Below are 9,688 nucleotides of genomic sequence, written 5' to 3' on the forward strand. Positions count from 1 at the left end.
TTCCGTGTGTATGTGCGCGTGCGCGTGCACGGCTGTGAACACCTTTCAACATGGCCTTCTTGGCCTTTAATGCCTTTGCTTTGACTTCAGCTTTGGGGGGAGCAGGGGCTTCACCCGTTGCCTTCAACACCATCTTTGTAAAAGTGAGAACTGCACTTTTGATGCGTCTGAGAATTATTGTTGTGGTTAAGTATCATTGAATTGCGACTCTAGCTCCTCTATGTATTTTCAACAGAAATACAGTATCTGGTGCTTATCCATTCTTAGAATAGTTTTTATATTTGAGCCCATCATTGAAGTCATTGTGTCAATACATCTTGGTGAGAATTTTTCTTTATTGCGGCCCCACTCCTTGCCAAGTATCAGGTCTTTCTCCTGCGCCTGGTCTCTCCTGATAACATGTCCAAAGTACATGGAATGAAGTCTTCCCATCCTCACAGCGAGGAGTACCTTGCCTGTACTTTGTTCTTTTGGCAGACCGTAATAGCTTTAGTATCATTGAGACCACAATAATCCAAACACATGGATTCTACTTTGGTCTTCTTTAGTCAATGTCCAATTTTCATATGCCCATGAGGCAGTGGATTGGCTTATATTTACATGTAGACAGTAATTTGCTCAGTTTACTTAGATAGTAATAGTCACAGTTTTATAAGGTGACTATGAGATCATTAAGCTGGCTTATATTTTCAAGCTACCTCACCAGGAAATGTGCGGTGGATGTGTAGGAAAGCAATAAACCCAAGTGGCAGTTCTTGATCTGGAAGCTACTTTTCATTTTATTGCTTTTGACACTTGGTCTCCAAAAAGTTGCAAAAGAAAGAAAATTGGTTTGGATGGCAAGTTTGTCATTTTTATTAATGAAAATTTCATATCATAATCAGACATTCTAGATAAACTGGTATGATTTTAAAAACTTTACTTCACAGAAAATAATTCATTGTAATTTGTGGACAGCGTCAACAACATCAAAATTTCTAAGTGTGAATCATATGAAGAAATCTATATTCTCGCTGGTAACAAATATTCAAAGTGACAACTGCAGGGTTTTAAATAATTCATCATTTAAAATCATTTGGGGATGATTTACTCTTTTTTAAAAGAGGTTTTTCTAAAGAATTAAATTTGTAATTAAGCAGGTACTTTTAAAAAGCAATGTGGAATTTTGAAAAGATAGCGTGCATACTTGTGTTCTCAAATTTCTATATAGATCTGTTCAGAGTCTGCTCTCCCCTTTTCACTTCCTCTCATTTGTTTGTATCCTAGAAAAGCCAGTCTTAGAGCATCTTCCATTCACGGCCATTGCAGCGTTTCATTGTCTGTAAAGAGAAATGGCAAGTTACCGGCACAGTCCTACACAAACTAGCCTGCACAACCAGCACCATTTAAATTTGCAGGGTGTAAAAAAGCACCGTTGAGAAAAGCCCGTCGATAATTATATTACCTGTTATTTGAAAATATAAAATGCAAAGGTAAACATCAATATAGAGAAACTTTGCAACCAATGATGATTTTTTTTCTGCTAAACAATGATGGATAAAGAAGTAGACCACTGCCTACATCTATTCATTAAGACACCACTAGTTTAACCACATATGGCTCCTTCCATAATTTATCAAAATGTTTAGAAGTGTTACCTCCGGGAAACTGATATTATGGGGAAAAATGAAATGAAACACTATGATGTTATATCTGTGGGTAATATAAAACTTAGGTATTCAACTATCTGCCCCACTCATGGTGGCAGCTCAAATCTACCTACCCAGCATCCACATAGCAGAATTTAGAGGGTTTCCATTGACATTGTGGATTCTATTGGCAATAAGATAGTGGAGAAGACAATGATCCAGGCCCGCACTCATCAATAAACTTTCCTTTCCACGTGTCTCTTACTTTAACAGCATCCTCATCAACTATGTGTCCACATGCATCAGCCATATAAAGCAACAGAGCCAGGGCAGGCACGGCAGGAGCCTTCTTTTTCTTTTCGTGCTTCTATTTTTGAAGCTGACATTGAATAACACTATATGGCATTATGAGAAAGTTGTATTGGCTGCTCTGGCTTAAGGAAACGGCAATGGCAGGAACCAAGCCACATCACAATGATCACCAGGTAGATGTAAATAAGAATAACACTACAAATAATTATAAACTTTTTAATGCAATGTATCATCTTTTGAAATATATCTCTACATACACATATATATGTATGCATGTATATATATATATAATCAAAGAGAACCAGGTTTTGAGTGGTTTTCAAGGTCAATTTCTTGGCGTTTGTTAGGTGGGACTTGCCAGATGAAACAGGCAACTGCTTTATCTATTCATTTTCTTCAGGATTCTCTGACCTGTGCATATTGAAGGTATGGAAGCAAAATTCCTGTTCCCCTCAAACAATGTTCCCTTGTGGAGGTCACTCAGGAGCCATTATTGCCGCCGTAAAGTCCGTCTGTGCTGAGCTTTCTCTTAGTCCTTTCCTCGGCAGAACAATAACCTCAAATGAAAACAGAAGCATTTCAACTATGATTTTAGATATGCAGCTCAGCCCCAGGATCTGGGCCAGTGTGTTTAATTGAGAACACATTTAAATTTCTTTGATATTTCTTTATAAAAATTACAACACCCCAAGGGGGGAAATATTCATCTAAGTTACATTAATAACCCTTTCATAATCAAATTATTTCCAACTTTGAAATTTTGTTGATATCATATGTCTCCAGTAATGGAGAGCATATTAAAGTCAAGGTAATACATTTTTTGAGGAAATGTGAATTTTGATATAATTATAGGGGATACATATGTCCCAGTTGTCTTGGGAGGTAAGATCAGAGGTATGGATCTCATTTCTTCTGATTCACAATTATATAGGTTCCTACCCAGATAGTACCTCATGCAACAACTAGGATAACACTTTCCCAAGAAACCTGAGAGGCTGAGAATGTTGATGGGCACTAGATATTCCATGGCTCATGACATAACATTGTTTTAAAAAGCAATTAACCACTTGTAATCAAAGGAAATGGTTGAAATATAAGCTGCCCATTATGTCCTCTTAGCAAAGAAAATAAGTGATTATTGAAGGAATTAGTGACAATTTCAACTAGCAATTAGCTATATTGAACAAATACTTCAAATAGAAACCAAGAAATGGTTTGGCCTTTCTATGAAAATGACCCACTCCTGTCTGTTTTTCGTTGTTTCAATTACGCTTTTATGTACTTTTATTGAGTTGTCTAGTACTAAAATTTTCTGGTTAATATTTTGCATTTTGGTTGCTTTCTGGTATGGCTGCTAATTGCCTATTTATTGTAACACTTATTCTTTTATTGTTTTTCAAAATTATTCTATCACTTTGTCCGTGTTTTCTTTGAGTCTAGGCTTTCCTTCGCCTCTCTCTCTCAATCTCTGGGAAAACCCTACGTATTAGTCACCTGAATTCCTTTTCAGGTTTTTCCATGATAATTTCTTTTTCCAGAAAGTTTTCTGGTTATTTACTTTGGTCACTTACTTGTGCCATTTTGTTCAGTCTGTCTATGTGATTTGAAATGGTCTATTTTCTCGAAGACATTAAGTTCTTATTATATTGAGTTGTTATATATTATTTCCCCTGTGTCCTGAGTTTTCTGTTTTGGCTTGTTTTTACATACCTGAGTAGATGATTATGTTCACAGTTCTGAATTTTAATCCAAAATTCTCAACACCTGTGTCTGGGATGGTGGATCACATCTGGGTGTGTGACAGCATTTCTGGTTGAAGACGAGGATATAAATTGACTTGCTGCTGAGGTGAGTTAACTGTTCATTTAGTCACCTGGGTTTGAGTGTGGGGCACATTCTCACTGGTTGCTGAATTGGGTATTGAGTGTGTGTACTGCTGGTTGCCAAGTAGGGAGGGCAAGAGTCCCCAGATCATTGGTTACTGGTTGGGTTAGATGGAAACTCTCTAGAATGGTCTTAGACAGGCAAGGCTTTGTGAAAGGGCTGGAACAAGCAAAGCCATCTGGTTTTATTGGTGGGAAGGTACCTTGAGGTTGGGATTGGGGTGGTGCGATGTCACGGGAGCATGGGTTTCTGTTAGGAGAATGTATCTTGTTAGTGATAGTGGGGCATGGTCACAATGCGTGTGCAGGCAGAGGGCAGGAGGTGCTGCTATTCTGGGGTTCTGGCTGTCAGTGGTTGGGCAGAAACCAAGCACAGCTGATATATGGATTCTTGGTGAGAGTAGTGGAGCACAGAGCTGGGCAGAGCCAATTCCTGGACCCCCATCTCTGAGGGTGGGGTGGATGTGGTTGCTTCCAAACTGTAATTACATTTGTAAATGTGCAGAGTGAACGGGCAGATCAAGCCCATAGACCATCTCTGCAGGGGGCAAAGAGAGCATAGGATAAGGTGAGTGCAATGACATAGGATAAGGTGGTGCTCTAGACATGGGTACAGCATCATTTTTGTTTGCACCACGTGACAGGGTAACTCTTCTTGCTTTCTCCCAACATCACCAGGCTGTACAGAGAGAGGTGATCTGTAGTTCTCCATGTCTGCTATTTTAGAACATTCCTTCCATTTGGCCCTCTTTCCAATTCTTCATCCTTAACCTTGGTGCTTAGGAATCCAGTCTTATTATCTCTATCTGATTCATTTATTTTCTTAGATCTCTGTTGCAAGACAGATGTTCCAAGACATCTATGTCTCCGTTTCAGACAACCTGCAACTATTATTACCATTTTTAATGATAACGATAGCATACTCTGAATATAGTTTTGCTGAATGTAGAAATCTTTACACTTGAAAGAGGCTGATTTGCTATACAATCACCTGCCCAATGATCTATATTTCTATTTCTTTCTGATATTTTTTACTATAATTTTGCCGGTTTGAAGATCTTTACTTTTGATCATGACTTTAGTTGTCCAGCAGAAAAGTAAAAAGGTTAAGTCAAAAATTATGAAAACTTTTGACCTAAGACATCCATGAATTCAAATGTTAATTGAATTCTTACTTCCTGTATTATGCCCCTGACAAAGTGGGTTTCCTCATGTGAAGCTGTAAGAATGTGTCTTACACCATGATGGATATAAATATATTTGTCTGTTTGGGTTAATCAACATGCTAGTGTATTTAAAGTATCTGGCACAGAATAAATTGGAATTAGGCATATTAGTTTCTGTGCAAGTTGAGAAGAGAAAGGAATAGCACCACTGAGTCTTCTCTCACAGAGAAATGAAGATCACAATTGCAAACGAAATTCTATTTCTAGAATCTTATCTCCTATTGTGGCAGTCACCTAATGTGGTGTCAATTGAAGGACTAAGAGTGTAGGCGTGGATTCTGGGCTGTCAATCTGGAGAGAGCCAATGAGACTTCTGTGGGCATGGCCTTCTCCTGAGGGTTCTGGGAAATCTGGGACACCTCTCTCTGCTACTCCTTGGGAGAGTTTGCAGAAAGCAAGTCACATGGATGCAACCAGACCTCAGAAGCCAGAGGAGCCACAGAGAGACTCCTGCCATCACTGAGATGTTTCCAATGACACTGGATCCAAAGACTTTCTACCCACTGGCCTGTGATCGTCTACATTTGGCATCATTGCATGTGTTTCGTGAGTCTGAAGAGGACTTTATAGGTTGGTATCAGACATATGTACTGATATAAGACATGGCCTTGGACTGGATTGGATTAGGATGTTTTCTCAATGTTCAATTGCTCTTGTATATAAATCTTTTTCTTATACACATATGTGTGTTCATGGATTTGTTTCTCTAGTCTACCCAGACTAACACATCTATTTTAAGGGAAACGTTAATACCACCAGTTTAAAATGAAAGAACTAAATGCCAGAGCAGTGAAGAACCTAGAGCTAGCTGTCTAGTTTGTGCAGGTCATTAGCAATAAGGAAAGTCAAACTAAGAGTTTGTATATCTAATATAATGACTTTCAGACAACCTTAGGAGGAGGATTTTTTCGTTCTTTTTTAAAAGAAAAAGAAGATCATCCACCTTGAGTAATTGGTCCACTTTTATCCCTAGGATACTTAAATACCAATCTGGAAAACCTTTTAAATTGTAAATAGTATGGTTATTTTCATCAAGTAACTTCAGACTTTAAAAGTCTGAATAAAATCAAGCAATCATAGTATTATTTATACATTTAAAATAAAAATACTTAGAAAAATATTATCTCATTGACTTGATAATTCAAAAATATTAACTTGACAAATTATTTTATAATTCTAGTTTCCATATCAGTATGTGTAAACATAGCCTTGAAACTTTAGCTCATTTATATAAGAAAGTAACTGCTGCCTGAGCTTGAAATGAAGCTCTTTCATTTTGTGAGAAATGATTTTGAAGGGTGTGCACTCTGGCAGAAGATATGCGAGGAACCTTGGCCTGGTTTATGAGACGATTATGGACACTGCATTGCAGAAGAGTGGAGATGAATTCTGTAAACCCTAAAGGATCATTGGGCTTTTTTACAGGAATATGTCCCAAATCAGAACTTTTGCAGAGAAGCTGAAGATAGGCCTTGCTTATAGTTCTGATATCAGGTAAAAACAGTTTTTGCTGCTTTTTCCCTACTTGGCTGATGCATTTGTACCAACACCCCTTAAAATATTATTCCTCTAAAAGATGCCTTGCATTGTCTGAGGTTCTCTTTATTACTTGAAAGGTCAAAAAATAAAGTAAAAAATACTCTTTGATTCTCAAAGTGAGTGCTTCCAAACGTGTTGTTCCTTAATTTATGAAAATAAATATTGTTTTAAGCCAAATATGTTGTATGATAAATTAATACACAACAGAAACGAAGCTAGTTATACGTGGTTGGAGGGAGAAAAATTTCGGCATCAAGATCTCCTTGATTTTAATGTTGAGCTGTTTAGGTGTGTGTATCTTCAAAAATGCTAGAGTAAAAGAAAAGAAAACATTTAAATGCTCCAGGCAGAGTATGCAGTTATCTTTGCACAGAAATGATTGTGCCTGCAGATTTTGATACAGCTACCAGGAGGCTGTGACTTCTTCAGAGGCTTAGCTCCTTCTTCTTCTTTTTAGGAAATAGAATGGCTCTGTGACACTTTGGCTCAGAATATTTTAGCTGAAAAGTCATTTCTGACTCTTTCTAGGAGAAGACATGGAGAGGCATTTCACAAGAAACCCTATTTAAGTAAGATAGAAGTGGCCAAAAGATAAAAACAAGAAATTTATTTAAAAATGTGCAATAATATGAATAGATTCATAGAATCTTTACATTGTAGCTTCATATCTGAAAGCTTGGAGTTGCATATTGAATGGTTTAAGATGAGAAGCCTAAACGGATTTTTTTGCCAATTTATATAAAGTCTTAAAATATATACACACGTATATTACCATGGAAGCTACCAAGAAGGAAGTGACAGACAATGCTTTTGTAAATAATTTGATGCGTCCCATAGGCAACAATTTGGAAACCCGAAGCATTTAGGAATGTAAAATATCAACTCCTGACCTGGTTTATACATTTCTAAGTCTTACATAAAAAGATAGTTTCTGCCTCGAAGTTCTGCAAAAAGGAAAGGCAGTTAGACCTAGAAACATTTGGACCCATGTGGGGTTTATAAATCAAAGTTGGCAGTACGAGTTTTACTGAGTGTGGAAGAAGAAATTGATATAATGAATAATTTTTTAGAGTGAGATTTTAATTCACATTGTCATTATAAATGGCCTCTGTATAGATGACAAGAATATAGATTCTTTGGCTGTATAGATTCAAAAAAGAATATAGATTCTTTGGCTTGGACTCTCCTAGTTGTGTTATAAGCAATGTGGCATTTTTCTATTATTTTAACATTCTAGCTGATTAGAAAATAAACAAACAAACACACTAACCTAAAACTGATCAAATTCTCACGGCTGCATAATAGAAATCTTAGTTTGACAATCCATCTTGGATTTACAGAAGGATGAGTGACATACAGGTAAATATAAACATTGATTTCAATAAATCCAAGTTCTATTTTTAAGGATCAAAACAATCACTGGACAGCTGCACACTCTGCATTTGGCGCTGAACTTTGCTACTGATTATTCCAAGGCACAAGCTTGCCCTCAGTCTTTTCCATCAGTTCCTCCCCAGAAATGTGACTGCTCAAGCAACAGAGTGAATGCATAGATGTCTAAGGACTCACATGGCCTTTTAGTATCCTCCTCAATACACACAAAAAGTGGCACCTGGGTTCTTTCATTGCCAACTGCTCTCAACTCTGTCTGGGTGACCAGTGTGTACTTGGCAACCTGTCTTCTGTTGCCCTGTGGACTGTTCTTCAGCAAGAAAAATCTGTGATTATATCTGATTCTTACTGTAGGCTATTCCAAAACCAGAGCTCTGCTAAAGTCATTTGACTGAACTGACTTTAAATCACCAAAGCAGAAGAAATATGAGATGAGGCTTACAATTTGGCATTAAGTCAGTTCTGCTTGTGTTTGACATGATGTCAATCCAAAGACACTTTTGTCTTTTTTCTTTCAAGTCCTTTGCCCTTTAAAATTTATTATTCACCATTCCAATTCATACTAGTGTAGTCTGCACATGCACTGGACACTTCAGTGTGTTACAATGTGCATTAATGATTTCTGATGGAAAGATCAGCAATGGCTGTTTGCTATGCAATGGAGGCTAAAGATGTGCCAAATCTCCAAATTTTTCAAAATACTTGTGTTCGTCTGGGTACATTAGAGAAACAAATCCACAGAAACTCACATGTATAAGAGAAAGTTTTATATAAAGAGTGAGTAGTGCACATCAAGAAAACATCCCAACCCAGTGCTGCCCAAGCCCACAAGTCCAACATTAACCCATATGTACTACACCAATCCTCAAAGTCCTCCATCTCACAAAACACATGCAATGATGCTAACTGCGGCGGAAAGCCAAGTCATTGAGTGTGTAAGCATCTCAGCGCTGGCTGCTCCATCACTCAGGGCTGCATTGGGGTAGGTCCATGTGGCTTCCCCACAGGAATGTCTTACAGGAAGTGAGCCTTGCCAGCTGAAGCAGAGAACCGGCTAAGGCAGCTTCACCCTGGTCCGACCATCAGAAAGCAAGAGACCCAAGAACTAGAAAGGCGAGGCTCACTGAGCCATGTATCTCTCCACCCTTCAATTAACCCCACATGTGTTTATCGGCCAGGTTGGCACAAGAAACTTAAACTAACTCAATGTTGTTATACTTTATCACGTCTGATATCAACTACTTACCCTTCCCTTATAGCAACATCTCACAGAAAGCACCAACCATCAAGGAAATAACTTACACAGTGGTGAAGGCTGACAATCCCAAATCTGTAGTCCAGTAGTCAGTCTGGAAAATTATTTTCATTCATATGATGATAGAGACTGACACACCCAAATCTGCAGGTCTGTAAACAGGCGGTTAACTCACAAGCTTGTGAATCAGATGTCTAAAGTAAGGTGTGATAAAAGGCTGGCTTGAGTCTGAAGAAACAGAGGTTTAAAGAAAATAAGCCAGATGCAGGATCCATAGCTAGAGAGTACATTTGCCAAATTGCTACTATTGTTTTACCAGGTCTCTCTCAGAGATACAAAATGACAGAAAGTGAAAGAAGACTGTCTTACTGTGATGACCAAGCAGAGGAACACAGCGGAACTCACATTGTCAGAAGATGGTGCTCCAAGACCTGGGCCACATGTCTGTTATTA

This window comes from Tenrec ecaudatus, chromosome 10 (assembly GCF_050624435.1).
Source record: "Tenrec ecaudatus isolate mTenEca1 chromosome 10, mTenEca1.hap1, whole genome shotgun sequence".
NCBI lineage: Eukaryota > Metazoa > Chordata > Mammalia > Afrosoricida > Tenrecidae > Tenrec > Tenrec ecaudatus.